Below are 16,782 nucleotides of genomic sequence, written 5' to 3' on the forward strand. Positions count from 1 at the left end.
TCCTAGCAGAGCACAGTAAAGGGAGCTGTCTCAGTTGATCTACAGGTGAGGACATATAAGCAAGCCAGCTTTCAGAGAGCAAGCGAACAGAGTGAGCAAACAGGAGTTTGACAAAGGAGCTGTAGCGAGGAAAGCAAAAGGGCAAGAGGGCTCTGAAGCAGTGTGCTCTAAGCCTGAGCTCTGAAGGGCTCCATAGCAGCTTGATTGGAAGGGGTGTGGCCTGATAGCTATTGGCTTAAGGCCGTGGTCTGAGAACTGCTGAGAGCAACAAGCAGCAGCTGTGTGTGCTGGGACTCTCATTCTGCTTCCTGACTCCTAGCAGAGCAGAGCAGAGCAGAGCAGAGGGAGCTGTCTCAGTTGATCTACAGGTGAGGACATATAAGCAAGCCAGCTTTCAGACAGCAAGCGAACAGAGCGAGCAAACAGGCAGAGCAAACAGGAGTTTGACAAAGGAGTTCCACAGGGGAGGTCAAGGGGGTGGTCCATAAAAAAAACCCCAAACAAATTACTAATTCTCCTTGTACAGCACACTGCATACTAGTGGGACTCTCAAGTTTACCCTGAAGTAGGACAGGAGAAAGCACAGGCCACTCCAAAACAAGTAGTTAGAAAGAAACAAAAGGTAGAAGAGAATATGAACGGGAAAGATTCTCCAGTGGTTGTGACCTGCAAGGTGTGTGCCATGTTTGTTTTCTTGCCTGAGAACAACATGGCATACATGTGCAACAAGTGCAAGCTCATGGCATTGTTGGAAGAAAAAGTGAGAGGCCTGGAACAGCGGGTGGCCACACTGAGGACTATAAGTGAAGATGAAGAATTTTTAGACAGAACGCTGGAACAACAGCAGCAAAGAGAGATGGAGGTGGAGGAGCAACAGCATGTGGTAGCAGAAGAGGAGACTGCTTTGGAGAGGAATAACGAAGTGGAGGAAGCTCCGTGGGAAAATATGACAGTTAGGAGCAGAAGAGCTAGAAGACACCCTTCACCAGTGGAGCTATGGAACCGCTTTCAACTACTCGAGGAGGAGACTGGAGGAGTCTGTGGAGGAAGAATTACAGGAGACCCCGTGCGACAACAAGCAAGAGACTGAAGCTCAATCAAGCAGGAACAATGAAACCACGCCCCACAACAAGAAGAGAAGAGTATTAGTAGTGGGAGACTCCCTACTGGGATGGATCGAAACCCAAGTATGCTGAGAAGATCCATTGACTCTCCAGGTATGCTGTCTACCAGGAGGACGGATTAGAGATGTGACAGAAAGGTTGCCATCACTCATCAAGCCCACCAACAGGTATCCCTTTCTCCTCATCCATGTGGGAACAAGTGATACTGCCAAATGGAGCTATGAAGAAATCACATCAGACTTTGAAGCTCTGGGAAGGAAACTCAAGGACTTTGGGGCCCAGATAGTTTTTTCATCCATCCTTCTAGTACTTAGAAGAGGAGTAGAAAGTGAAAGAAAAATACTCCATGTGAATGAATGGCTACGAAGGTGGTGCAGATGTGAGAGATTTGGATTCTGGGACCATGGGCTATGGTTCCTGGAAGATGGAATGCTGGCAAGTGATGGGTTGCATCCCACAAGGACTAGGAGGAATGTGTTTGGCCACAGCATGGAGAAGTTCATCAGGAGGGCTTTAAACTGAATCCTAAAGGGGAGGGAGACGTAAACTTGGTGGTAACGACTGATGAAGGCTTATGCACAGTAGCTGGACCAAAGAGGTCAGTTCTAATAGGGCCCAGTAACAGCCCTCAGAAAAATGGTCTTCGATGTCTGTATACTAATGCACAGAGCATGGGAAACAAGCAGGATGAACTTGAACTCTTAATACAGGAGGGTAATTACAACTTGATAGGTATAACTGAAACTCCCATGACTGGAATACAGCAATTGAAGGATACAACTTGTTCAAGAAGAACAGAAGGAATAAAAAGGGAGGTGGAGTTGCGCTATATGTTAAAAATATATATCCCTGCACAGAAATACAGGAAGATGAGCTTGGTACCTCCACCAAGAGTATCTGGATTAAAATTAATGGGGCAAGTAACAAAAGGAATGTGGTGCTTGCAGTCTACTACCAACCACCCAATCAAGGAGAAGATGAGAATGTAACTTTTGAAAAGCAAATTGCCAATGTTTCGAGGAGGCATGATGTAGTAGTAATGGGGGATTTCAATTATCCCGATATGTGTTGGAAGACAAATTCTGCCAAACACGGCGCCTCCAAGAAATTTCTGACTTGTGTTGCAGATAACTTCCTCCTACAGAAAGTGGAGGAAGCAACCAGAGGATCAGCTATCCTGGACTTGATTCTAACCAATAGAGATGATTTGGTGGATGAAGTGGCAGTTATGGGAACTCTGGGGGAAAGTGACCACACCATACTTGAATTCTTGATTTTAACAGAAGCAAAAGGTGAGAGTAGCCATACGCGCACCCTGGACTTCAGGAAAGCTGATTTTAATAAACTCAGAACAATTTTAAGTACATTTCCATGGCAAGCGACCCTAATGAGAAATGGAGTCGAAGATGGATGGGAGTTTCTAAAAAAGGAAATTCTAAAAGCACAATGGCAAGCAATTCCAACAAGGAAAAAAGGGGGGAAACAGCAGAAGAAGCCAATGTGGCTTCACAAAAAGCTTAGAGAAGACCTGAAAACAAAAAAGGATACATACAGGAAGTGGAAAGAAGGCCAGGCCACAAAGGAAGAGTACAGGCAGGTATCACGGAATTGCCAGGATGGTGTCAGGAAGGCTAAAGCTGAAAATGAGCTGAGGCTAGCAAGGGATGCTAAAAGCAACAAAAAAGCTTTCTTCAGGTATTGTTGCGCTGCAGCCAACTCAGAAGGGACAGGAAGGAGGGAGGCATGAGTTTCAGGCACCTCCACAGCCAGAAGAAGCAGAGTTGGGGATTGTTGTGTCTGAGCAGGATCGTGCGGGAGGGGGGCAGCCTGCTCTCCAGCCAGTTCCCACGAGTAATGCCCTTTCCGAGGAGCCGAGCGCACCGCCCCCAGTTGATGCAGAGGACTTGTGGGGGGAAGCTTCAGAGTCAGTGCCAGCTCCTCCTTTACCAAGCAGTTCCCAGGAGGATTCCAGTGTGGCACCGCCCCCGACCTCAAGCCTGTTGCTTGGGAGCAGGTGTCTTCAGATGAGCTGTTGGATGCGCGTCCCCTGTCTCCTCGTTCCCGTCGCCGCGAGAAACGGACAGGGCAAAGACAGGAATTACGAAGGAGTCAGAGATTACGTTCGAAAACATTTCCTATATAAGCCTGCCGCTCCCAGTGGGGGGTCGTTGAGTCAACTTCCTTCACACGCTGCAGAGCATGTCAAGAGTATAGTTAGGGACTCTAGTGAGTTAGCGTAGGGTTTCCTATGAAGCGCAATGCCTTTGATGTATCCATTACTCTAATAAAACGAGATTTACTTGCACACACACTCCAGCCTCATTCTTTCGGCTCTGGACGGGACAGGTATGTCCATAGTAAAAGACAGAGAAAAGAAACGGTGGCACAGCTACTCAATGAGGGTGGCAAAATGATAACAGATGACAAAGAAAAGGCAGAAGTGCTCAATTCCTACTGTGGCTCAGTCTTCTCCCAGAAAAGGGCCTATGACCCTCCCAGGAAACATGAAGTAGAAGGGTCAGGATTGGACCTTGAGATTGATAGACAAATGGTAAAGGAATACCTAATCATTTTGAATGAGTTCAAATTGGCAGGGCCTGATAAACTGTATCCTAGAGTATTGAAGGAACTGGCTGAAGAACTCTCAGAACCGCTCTCTATTATCTTTGCGAAAACATGGAGGACCGGTGAAGTGCCGGATGACTGGAGGAGAGCTAATGTTGTCCCTATCTTCAAAAAGGGCAAAAAAGGAAGAACCGGAGAACTACAGATCAGTCAGCCTAACATCAATCAATGGAAAAATTCTGGAGCAGCTTATAAAGCAGTCAATCTGTAAGCACCTTGAAAGCAATGCAGTGATTAATAGGAGCCAACATGGATTTATGAAGAACAAATCCTGCCAAACTAACCTTACCTCATTTTTTTATCAGGTTACCTCCCTTGTAGACTGTGCTGTGGACATAATATATCTCGAGTTCAGCAAAGCTTTTGACAAAGTGCCCCATGATATTCTGATTAGCAAGCTAGCTAAATGTGGGCTGGATGGAACAACTATCAGATGGATCCACAGTTGGCTCCAGAATCGTACTCAAAGAGTGCTTATCAATGGTTCCTTCTCAAACTGGGTGGAAGTAACGAGTGGGGTACCACAGGGCTTGGTCCTGGGCCCAGTGCTCTTTAACATTTTTATTAACAACTTGGATGAGGAGGTACAAAGCATGCTTATCAAATTTGCAGATGATACAAAATTGGGGGGCATAGCTAATATCATGGAAGACAGAAACAAAATTCAAAGGGACCTTGATAGGCTGGAGCATTGGGGGATACTTGGCTCAGCAATACTACATGTGAGAAGGATCTTGGAATTCTCGTTGATCACAAGCTGAATATGAGCCAACAGTGTGATGTGGCTGCAAAAAAGGCAAATGCTATATTAACAGAAGTATAATTTCCAATCGTGTGAAGTACTAGTTGCCCTCTATTCAGCACTGGTTAGGCCTCATCTTGAATACTGCGTCCAGTTCTGGTCTCCGCACTTCAAGAAGGATGCAGACAAACTGGTATGGGTTCAGAGGAAGGCAACAAGGATGATCAGGGGACTGGAAACAAAGCCCTATGAGGAGAGACTGAAAGAACTGGGAATGTTTAGCCTGGAGAAGAGAAGACTGATGGAAGATATGATAGCACTCTTCAAGTACATGAAAGGTTGTCACGTAGAGGAGGGCCTGGATCTCTTCTCGATAGTCCGAGATTGCAGGACACAGAACAATGGGCTGAAGTTGCAGGAAGCCAGATTTCATCTGGACATCAGGAAAAACTTCCTAACTGTTACAGCCATATGACAATGGAACCAATTACCTAGAGAGGTATTGGGCTCTCCGACACTGGAGGCATTCAAGAGGCAGCTGGGCAGCCATCTGTCGGGAATGCTTTGATTTGGATTCCTGCACTGAACAGGGGGTTGGACTCGATGGCCTTGTAGGCCCCTTCCAACTCTACTATTCTATGATTCTATGATTCCATGACTGTTCAGCTTTCTCAAAAATCTTTGGTGAATTACCTTGTTGAAAGCTTTTTGAAAGTCCAAGTACACTATGTCACCTTCTTGACTAGATAGTGATCTGTTTTAAGGTTGTACACAGTTCAGTGTTTCCAAAAGAAATAAAACAGATTGTATAAATTAGGTTTTTAACATGTAAACATTATACTAAGGAAAAGAATTAATCGGTCTTTAGATGAAGCATTTTAAAAAATCAATATCTTCATATGAAAATAGTGAAAATCAATGTCATAAAAAAAGAAAAACAGTCATAATCATCTTTATGCCAGAAAAAAATCTAATTTATCTTCTTACTTCAGCTCCCAAAGCATGCTAAGCTTTTGACAAATTAATTGAAAGTTGAGATGTGTTAATTATTTTCTTTTTAATGTAGATTACACTGCTCAATTTGCTTCTCTAATCGCTTAGATCAATTTCATCTTGAAGTAAAGTCAGTGATGATTGATGAAATAACCATGTTAAACATAGAGAGATTAAGAAATATTCTCCCGATAACTCTACCCTCTTCAAAGGAATCTTGAATCTATGCACTTACAATCTGTTTGTTAGATCTATTCTTCATCCAACTTGTTTGATTTTCAAATCTGGAAACACAATGAAATATACCATAAGTGAATTCCCTTCTCACTTTCCCTCATTGTGCCTCCTGCTTTATCCGTGATCAACGTCCTTGCCTGTCACTGGTTATTTTCAGCCTCACCTGGATAGTGAGCTTCCACTATGCCATTTGAATTCCTTGGTAGTAGATTTCCTTCCAGCATGGAAGAGGGAGTGGGAATATTTAGGGACAAAGACCTTTCTATGCAATAATATCTCCTTATACATAACAGAGTTACACAAATATATCTAATTCATATTTAGCCATGCAATTTTAGCAACTCTAACTCTTCAAAGGTCACTGTAGTATAGACTTATGGAGGAGACCTTGTACACCATTTAAGTCCAATGTCCTGCTCAGTGCAAGAAACCAGGAAGCTTGGAGCATTCTCAGCAGATGGCTGTTCAGCCTCTATTTGAAGACTTCCACTTGAAGACCTCCACTTTCTCCTGCTGAATCCCTATCTTTAATACTTATCTTTGTATTTACCTTTTGGGCTTTTGTGTATCCCTCACAGGATTTAATTTAGAACCCTCTAAATCAAGTTCACCAGGCTTCTACCAAACACATTTCCCCCAGTCCTCATAAGGTGCAGACAGTAGTCATTCATTAAGTAAGTTTAGACCATGGTCCCATAAACCAAACCTCTCTCATTGAAACAATTTGCATTCATTCACCTCAGATGTTCTTCTGTCTTTGTAGTCCTGCATCTTTTACAGGAAGAACTGACAACAGCACCGCCTGAGTCTCAAGATCCTTCACTTTGTTCCTCCCCAGAGCCTTGTAGTCAGCTGTGATACATACGTAGCTGTGCTGGGTGATGCCATTGGTTTCAGGAAAGCATCATCTACACCCTATTCTTGGTATGGAAATCTTGACAAGCTGACCATCTCATCCTGGATTCACACATCCAGGAGACTACACACTTCATGAACTAACAAATCAGACTGGCACACAACTGGCTCCATATCACTCAATAGGAAGTTGGACAATCATCACCAGTTTTCTTCTCATGCAGCAGGAGGTGGTTGAGTTCCCTCCATCCTTGAAGAATCCAGAATCTTCCTTGCACTTGATACCATGTCTCTCCAGATCTGAGATTGCAGGAGTCAGTATCAGTCACAAGCATTTCCCCTTGCCTTTCACGCCAATAAATACAAGGCTGTGGTTAACTTGTGGATCTCCTTATGGACAAGACCACTGACTTTGCTTGAACCTCAAATGTCAAGCCAGATGAGAAAGCTGTTTTGGTGCTAGCACAGTTTGTCCTACTTGAACCCTCAATACAACACACACTGATAATGGGACACAGAATTCCAGTTATAGGAAATAGCCTTCTCCTAAATCAGTTTATTCCGAATGGTGCATGAAACCCATAAATAGAGCAGTACGTTGGAAATCAAATCACACTGTTAACTCTCAGGGTTTCCGTATAAGATTAGGCTTTCAGTCCAAATTGGTGCTGGCAGTTCTCTCAAATGTCTTTCATTGCAGTTTTCATTTACTTTATAGACACCGGTTTGAAGGCATTGCCTAGATTTCACAACCATTGTGATATCCATGAGCATTTTCCAGGCTGCTTCTGCTTGAGATGGATCTGATTTTTTAACCTTGTTTTGGGAATATGAGAGAAATACACATTTCATTGTGGCCTGTGCCATTAATTGCTGTACAACAGACTAAAGCTAAACAATTGGTTGAAGTTTTCCCTGCATCTCCATACAGGGAAAAGTTTCTCCTGTTGATTTGTATCTAGCAGTTGTTTAAGGCATATGTCTGTTCATTTAAAAAGGTTGCTTCCAGATTATATGTTCATTGAGCATTCGTTCTGATTTGTTTGCGCACAGTTTGGTGGAAGGTTATATGATGTCAGCTGTTTATTGAGCATTTACTCTGGTTGTGGGAAGGTTACATGGTCACATCAAGCAATTGTTATCCCACACTTTCCAATGTATTTTCCTGTGACTTTCCTTACTGCAAGTCCAATTTTCTTTGGAAACTATTTTGTTGTTCAAGATCTCTAAATCCTCTTTAACTGTGCAACCTGAAGTTGCCAGTATGTGACTGAATCCTGCCCCCCAAATAGTAATAATTTGGAAGCACCCAAAGGTAACATCCCCATTCCCTTTTCCTTCTACTTCTTTTCCCCCACCCCCACAAATATTCCAATATGATTATTTCTCCAGAGAGGCAACTGGCTCAGATCACACTTCAAAAGATTTTGAGAGAATATTCTGTTCAGCTACAATTGGATATTCTATCTAACTTTACACCCACAGCTATGAATGAAATAGCTCCAGCATCCCAGCCTGCTTTGGTGGAATCTAGATGACCTGTGAAATGTTCAAGAGACTGGGAGGAGGCTATGGTGTCCCTCTCTTTTGAACAATCATTACAAGTGCTAAATGGTACATTCTGTATGCCGAACAAATACTGTTGATGCTTTTTTATTATCATTATTTAACTACAAATCATTTCTATGGGACTGTTTATTCTGCACAGGGTTTTACAGTAATGATTTAATTTATTCTTGCAGCAACCCTTTAAGGAATGCAATTATCCATCTCCTGAAAAAGAAAAGAAAACATAACTGTTATAAACCGTTCACCTAAGAAAGTTTGGCTACCCTTTTATGTCTCATCAGTTTTGATTAAGCTACTTCGCTGGGCCACACATAGAACAGGTTAGTAGTGGGCACTTTTGGTGAGGTTGCTCAAAAGGATATAAAACAGATGTGGGGAACTGTTGGCCGTCCAGATGTTGCTGAACTACATCTCCTGTCAGCCCCAGCAACCATGGCCAATGGCCAGAGATGATGCGAATTGTAGTTCAGCAACATCTGGAGGGCCAACGGTTCTCTATACCAGTTATAAAATAATGAAAGAAAATACTGTTTCTGCATGCTGAGTTTTCCCAACCTCCCTTGCATTCACTGCTTTTCAAATCAGTACTCTTGTCCAGTATCTTGGCACATGATAGTCAGCTGTAGTGTAGGTAATACCAGTCTAGAAAAACCATATGAGATGGGCCTGAAGTGTAGAACAGTAACCCTAACCCTAAAGATAAGGAAACTCACATCTCCATTTCAAATATGTTTTACTGTCCTTGTACTAAAACACTCTCCAAAGGCTTCCCCCCCCAACAGTGGGGGTTTCAGGGCTTTATCTCCTGGCCTATCTCCATCTGATAATTCTCCTCTGGCACTGCAGCCTTGTATCACACAGCCCCCACTGTTGAGGCTGCCCTGACTTTCTGGAGATTTCTGGAGGGAGCTGTAGGAGAAAAGAGGGGAGGAAAAAGATTAGTTGACTAAGCAGCCTTCTGTTTGCTCAACCATTGGGTAGTACCTCAGCTTATTTCTCTTCTGTGTCTTCTCACATTGTACAGAATTTGAAACATTGGGGTGGAGTTTTTGTTTCAAATGTATAGTACACACACACACATTTTGCTTCATCAAAAAAATAGAGAAAATAGAGGAATTTTTAGCACATAACTATCCTTGAAATTCTGAATGTACTTGTACTAGCTTTAATTGCCATGACATTACAAATGAATCTATATTTATTTATTTAAAATATTTATATCGGCCTTCTACCCTATAATAGGGCACTCAGGGCGGCTTACAAAAATAAAATCAAACATGTACATAATAAAATTGTAAACAATAAAATCACAAAAACATTAAAATAGATTAAAATACATAAAATAGAATTAAAATACATAAAATACTATACACACATATACATATATAGAGAGAGTGGTACTAAAGGTATGATATATAATTAGTGAGCAATTATGTTCTAATAATAATAATAGCATTGAATATAGCCTTTATTTTGTTCTGGTCAGCTTTTTACATTATACCAGCCAATGCTTCTAATAGACGCACTTAAAATACGCACACAACTTTTAGAGTACCACATGATCTTCTGACTCTGCAGAGTCTGACCAAGCTCCAGGGTTTCAGATGTATATGTAATATGGTTTTGTTTTATAGTTTAACCTTGTGGTGACTTCCTAAAAAGTCACAACTGAAGATTTGGGTGTCTGGAGCACCCCTGCCCCCATGAGGTACATGGATTACCATTGGAAGAAAAAAGTAGCCCTGTGTGGGCACACACAGGTACGCTTTGTGTACACACCCTGGCCTCACACTTCCCTTTGCTATTTTTGTCTTGTCTCCTTTCACTGGCGAAGAATTCTAGCTGTTGTCTTTCTGAAAGATACCAATATCCTAGCTATTAGCCATAATTCAACAGCTCTGATGTACATACAGAGTTCTATTCATACAAGGTCTTCCTCTTGTGAGGCAGGCACATGATGTGTCCCCCCTTTTGCATTGGGAATAAAGCAGCCAACAGTTACTTTATGGGTGAAAACAGGCCACAGCTTTATTGATTAGAGCAAGTGAGCGGGGTTCGCATGACAGTAGGGCAAGGATCTGCTTTCATTCTGGCAGCCCATGCTGAGAGAATGCCGAGTCAGCCCAACAAGCAGTTGGAGCCCAACAAGCAGCTGGAAAACACCCTTGGGAGGTGATCAGCATTAGACCCAGATGAGGCATCCACCCATCCGCCTGTGATCCCCCTGGCTAAGCAGTGGGAGGTGATTGTGAACTGGATGAGGCCTGTCCCGTCCTGAGGTAGGGGTGTAGCCAGCAAGTACCCCACTAGACCCTTTATAGGGTGGTGGTCCCCCTTATCCTTGATCCTGCCCAATACCATTTCTGCCTTAAGTTGTAACAGAAGCATATGAATGTCTAACAATTGCACAGCAACCACTGAGGGACAGGCAAAAACTCCTGCTCAATCAAGGGCAATTTGATTTAGAGGAAAAATTCCATTATGCCATTAAATGATTGGCAAACACAATAATTTATTTTGTGTAACTTTTGTGTGAACATCTATATCCTCACTTTGCTTGTCAAATATGTACAAATATTTGCACATTCCTCCTCCTATCTTCTTGTGTATTTATAACATAAGGCTATAGGCAGAGTTCTAGTTGTTGTTTCGTGTTCTTTTTACTTCCAGGTTTTTATGGTGGACTGCTCTTTGTTTTTTTTCTATTATAGAATTATTATATTATAATAATTCTGAACCATCTTCCTTTTAAGATTATTCTGAGGAATCAGAATAGTCTATAAGTCTATAAGAGGTTTGATAGTGCTGTGTATTTTAAAGGCAGCTTAATTCTCTGTACAGCTGAACTCTGATGACTTCCTTGAGATGACACTCTTGAAATGAAACACGTACTCTCTAAGTTTCTTCTCTTTCTTTATCCCTGTAGTAAATTGCTCTTGCTCAAGAAAGAATTTTCCTTATGTGGTAGAGGTATTAGATGCTGGTTCCACTTTCTGCTTTAGACACTTCAAGGATGCTACAGAAGGGCAGATTGTTTGCTAAGCATTCTATGAAGAAGTAACCTTTATAGTTTAAAAACATTTCTTTTAAGTAGCTCAGCATTATGATGCTGTCCTGGATATTCTGACAGAAGTTTATCAGCCTGAAGATCAGATCTGTCCATCAACAGAAAACCACATTGCTGTTAAGGGTGGGGACACCTCTTATCGCTTCGGTAAAGCACTTGAAGCACATGACCTCTTAAGCATATCCTGTTTCTAACCAGTAGAATAAAGAAATATGATTGGTCTCCAAGCACTGATTGCCTCTATTTTCCTAGTCTCTGTGTCACTGCCATGCTTGCACACTTTCCTTTGCTATTTTTGTGGCTGTCTCTTCTCTGGTGAAGAACTTAACTGTTGTCCTTCTGAAAAATGGCAAGAACAAAGCTGTGCCTCTTGTTGGTCTAATGAAGAGCAAAAATATTGGCTAAATTAATTTTTGTATGTCAAAAGATTATGGAGAGAGACTTCATTGAAGAAGAAATTCAGCAGACCTTCTGCCTTTCCTGGGACACTGACAACGTCACAGATGAAGATGAGAAGCAATTTTGTCAGTGAGTAAAAATACTTTATTTTGTAATGTCCCTTTCATGATTTCTACGTGATCAATCACAGCATAATCAATGTGAGCTACACGAAAGAACAGAAAAGCACATTTGGCCCCTTGCATTTAAATGTAACGGCTGATGAGTGTGATTAGAGATGATGTCCTCAACAGAGAATTGATAATGGGTCCTTGTCTGTCTAGTTGGTGTTTCCATTTGTACACAAGGTACAAACTGCATAACATGCATAGACAGAATTAAAAATTAAGAAAGTAAATTGGTTACTACTACTTTGTGCAGTAGTAGTGATTGTATGACAGTATAAATTATGTCTCTCTTTTCAATACTTTTCAGTGAAGCTGTGCCTTGTAAAATACCTATACATAATCTATTTGTACATAAGTTCTTTGCTTTTTGTATCAATATGTATAAGCATAGTCTGCATGCTTTTTAATATGTGGGACACATTTGATTAACGCAGTTGCAAAGATGAAGCTGAAAAGGCAGGAGTGATACTATTTTAATGTCATGTTTTCCTTATATTTTAGTTTTTACCACACCCCTAAAAAGGGCAATGCTCTTTTTAAAAATTCAGTAGTAATTGCTAATGTCTCTTTTGGTCAGTACAAAACATGTCACTGTATTTATTTTCTTAACAAATGTCTGTGCACATATTGAGGTGTGTAGCTTTGTTTTGTTTTTAATCAAAGCAGCAGCAATGAAAGGATGTACGTCTTCGGTAAATGAAAAATTTTAATAGAGGGGCTGTGATATATCTGCTACCTCAGAATTTGCTAACATTGCCATTTATTTTCATCCAGGCACCTTCTCTCTGCTGTTGACAGAACTGCGGAGAAATAAGGCAGATGGGATGGTTTAATTTCTAAATGTCAGAAGTTTTTAGAATTCCTTGTAACTCCAAACATATATTTACTATCATTTATTCCATTTGTATTCCATTTTTCCTTCAGGGCAGCACACATGGTACCCTCCAACAACCTTGTGAAGTAGGTCAGGCTAAGAAAATATGACTGGCCCAAGGTCATTGAGAGAACTTCATGTCTGAGCATAGATTTGAACCTGCATCTCCCTAGTCTAATTCACATACTTATCCACTGCACTAGATAGGCATGTCCTTGCCTTTTGCCTTTTGAGAACAATGTAACAGTGTAACTGGTGCTTTTTTTGGTTAAAAAATAAATAAATGAGGCTCCGGTGTTCATATCTTGATAAACGTGCCATGCGTACCAGCATAAAATGGCTGCCAACTGCGGGGGGGGGAGTGATGGTACTTCGTACTGGTGAGTACTATCACAAAAAAGCACTGTGTAGCACTAGTGTCTGAACTTTTCCTTCCACTGTATTGCTATCCCTTATCCTTTCCCTTTAAATTGTATTTTTTAAATGAGTGCCACAAACACACTTTCTTCCTCAGCCTTTTTTCCTTACATGTCAAGAGTTTTTCACAAACCTTAGTAACAGCAAGCCCTTCCACTAAGCTGCCTTTGCATGCTACTCCTGTCAAGGAACAGATGCAGAGATAGGATAGAAATTGTTGGAATGTGCATTGTCAATAGTACCTCAGCAGTAGCTATCTGCCTTGCTCAGCTACCAAGGCAGAAATTTCAGCTTTGAGCTCACTAGTCGCTTATATCAAAGTGTTTCCATTGGCCACACCTGGAGGGAGAATGAGTTAAGAACATAAGAACATAAGAAGAGCCTGCTGGATTAGGCCAGTGGCCCATCTAGTCTAGCATCCTGTTCTCACAGTGGCCAACCAGGTGCCTGGGGGAAGCCCACAAGCAGGACCCGAGTGCAAGAACACTCTCCCCTCCTGAGGCTTCCGGCAACTGGTTTTCAGAAGCATGCTGCCTCTGACTAGGGTGGCACAGCACAGCCATCACGGCTAGTAGCCATTGATAGCCCTGTCCTCCATGAATTTGTCTAATCTTCTTTTAAAGCCATCCAAGCTGGTGGCCATTACTGCATCTTGTGGGAGCAAATTCCATAGTTGAACTATGCGCTGAGTAAAGAAGTCCTTCCTTTTGTCTGTCCTGAATCTTCCAACATTCAGCTTCTTTGAATGTCCACGAGTTCTAGTATTATGAGAGAGGGAGAAGAACTTTTCTCTATCCACTTTCTCAATGCCATGCATAATTTTATACACTTCTATCATGTCTCCCCTGACCCGCCTTTTCTCTAAACTAAAAAGCCCCAAATGCTGCAACCTTTCCTCGTAAGGGAGTCGCTCCATCCCCTTGATCATTCTGGTTGCCCTCTTCTGAACCTTTTCCAACTCTATAATATCCTTTTTGAGATGAGGCGACCAGAACTGTACACAGTATTCCAAATGCGGCCGCACCATAGATTTATACAACGGCATTATGATATCGGCTGTTTTATTTTCAATACCTTTCCTAATTATCGCTAGCATGGAATTTGCCTTTTTCACAGCTGCCACACACTGGGTCGACATTTTCATCGTGCTGTCCACTACAACCCCGAGGTCTCTCTCCTGGTCGGTCACCGCCAGTTCAGACCCCATGAGCGTATATGTGAAATTCAGATTTTTTGCTCCAATATGCATAATTTTACACTTGTTTATATTGAATTGCATTTGCCATTTTTCCGCCCATTCACTCAGTTTGGAGAGGTCTTTTTGGAGCTCTTCACAATCCCTTTTTGTTTTAACAACCCTGAACAATTTAGTGTCGTCAGCAAACTTGGCCACTTCACTGCTCACTCCTAATTCTAGGTCATTAATGAACAAGTTGAAAAGTACAGGTCCCAATACCGATCCTTGAGGGACTCCACTTTCTACAGCCCTCCATTGGGAGAACTGTCCGTTTATTCCTACTCTCTGCTTTCTGCTTCTTAACCAATTCCTTATCCACAAGAGGACCTCTCCTCTTATTCCATGACTGCTAAGCTTCCTCAGAAGTCTTTGGTGAGGTACCTTGTCAAACGCTTTTTGAAAGTCTAAGTACACTATGTCCACTGGATCACCTCTATCTATATGCTTGTTGACACTCTCAAAGAATTCTAATAGGTTACTGAGATAGGACTTTCCCTTGCAGAAGCCATGCTGGCTCTGCTTCAGCAAGGCTTGTTCTTCTATGTGCTTAGTTAATCTAGCTTTAATTATACTTTCTACCAGTTTTCCAGGGACAGAAGTTAAGCTAACTGGCCTGTAATTTCCGGGATCCCCTCTGGATCCCTTTTTGAATATTGGCGTTACATTTGCCACTTTCCAGTCCTCAGGCACGGAGGAGGACCCGAGGGACAAGTTACATATTTTAGTTAGCAGATCAGCAATTTCACATTTGAGTTCTTTGAGAACTCTCGGGTGGATGCCATCCGGGCCCGGTGATCTGCTGAGTTGATCTGCCAGTCAGTTGAGAAATCTGCTTGAAGTGAATTAAAAAAAAGCATGCACTCAAAGCTGATCCTACCAGGTTTTACAGTAAAAAGGGGTGGGGTTTGATTAACGTTGTGTGCTCCGTTACGTAGAGCCCCGCTGGAACTGGTAGAACAGTGAGCGTGTCTCTGCTTTTCTTTTGTAAAAGAGAGTGATTCTGCATCAAGGGGTTGACGCTTCCAATGCAGCAGTTAAGTACTTGAAGCCAGAATCAGCCCCTGAGAAACTATCTAGAGATCATTGCAAAAGCATCAGTCTTCAGTATAAAATATATTTCACTGGCTGTAATGTAGATGAGGAATGAGACCATCTGTTGTACTTGCTGGCTTAATTCTAACATATCCTGAGCATGGAAGAACTTACCACATCCCTTACATACACTCAATCATTATATCACCATTTCCTGTCTCTGCTTTTGAACTTGGTCCCAAAGGTGGATAACAATCCTTACCCAAGCCATAAGCATGCATTTAAAGAAAGTAACAAATACTTCTACTGTACTTGATTGTGAAAACAAAGCATGGTATACACACTTGCCTGGGAGTAAGCCCCACTTTAAACAATGGGACTTCTGAGCCAACACGTATATGATTGCACTGTAAGTGACCTCTGTCTCTTTAACAACATAAGAAGAGCACATCTAGTCCAAGTTCCTGTTCGCAGAGTGGCCGACTAGATGCCTATGGGAAGCAAGATCATTTTGAGCACAACACCACTCTCTCCTCCTGTGGTTTCCAGCAACTGGTATTCAGAAGCATGCTGCCTCCAACAGTGGAAGTAGAACATATGCATCGGGTTAGTAGCCACAGTAGTCACTGATAGCCTTATCATCTATGAATTTGTCTAATAGTCTTTTAAAGGCATGCAAGTTGGTGGCCAACACTGCCTCTTGTGGGAGCAAACCCCATAGTTTAGCTATGCTCTGTGTGAAGGAATACTTTCTTTTGTCTGTCCTGAATCTTCCAACATTCAGTTTTCATTCCTTGTGTGTTGCCATCTTGTCTGGATTCAGCGTCAGGGTCTTCACTGGTATGGTCTTATGCCCTAATTACAGAATGCTGCATTCTAACTTCAACTGAGCTGACTCGTTTTTTGAGTAATGCTTATCACCACTGTGGCAACAAAAAATGTAAACAGGAAATGAAATGATGGCAGCCATCATTCTTGACAGGACCTCAGGGTGAGATGAAAATGAAATTGCTTAATTTCTAAGGGCCATATGAGACAGAAGGGCAGAAGGAATAGTAGTCTAGTCTCTTGAAGCTTTTGCAAAGAACAGCTAGAGGCAGAGGTGTAATCTGGCTCAAGAATCACAGCACAGTGGGAAGGGGGGTAAAACATTTCTTCCTATATTTGTTTCCTGATGAAAATCACCCCTCCCCTGAAGCTGCTGGTTTCTGTACTACTAAAAACGCACATGTGCACATCTGCTTTGCATAATAGCTATCTGTGTATTTCCCAGGTTGCACCTAGTTCAGCCCTGAAAGAAAATAAGAAACTTCATTTCTAACTGACTTGTTGGCATGACATTTCTTGACAGGCCATCCTGTTTTTCTTGTTATTAGATGTAAAGACGACAAATAGGAAAACTACAAAACCTGGAATACTGCAGATAGTGTTAAAGAGTTCTATC

General features: G+C 42.0%; 1 long non-coding RNA gene across 2 annotated transcripts; it reads left to right on the forward strand.

Annotated features, from left to right (window-relative positions):
* Positions 1-316: 316 nt before the first annotated feature.
* Positions 317-12,882, forward strand: LOC133385010 (uncharacterized). Of its 2 annotated transcripts, none has more exons than XR_009762753.1 (5): positions 317-368; positions 8,319-8,465; positions 9,780-9,905; positions 11,640-11,740; positions 12,703-12,882. It is a non-coding gene; the product is annotated as an uncharacterized LOC133385010 (long non-coding RNA). The 2 variants fall into 2 exon arrangements; XR_009762754.1 differs by lacking the exon at positions 12,703-12,882 and adding an exon at positions 12,553-12,642.
* The last annotated feature ends 3,900 nt before the right edge of the window (positions 12,883-16,782 follow it).

This window comes from Rhineura floridana, chromosome 5 (assembly GCF_030035675.1).
Source record: "Rhineura floridana isolate rRhiFlo1 chromosome 5, rRhiFlo1.hap2, whole genome shotgun sequence".
In the NCBI taxonomy this organism is placed as follows: Eukaryota; Metazoa; Chordata; class Lepidosauria; order Squamata; family Rhineuridae; genus Rhineura; species Rhineura floridana.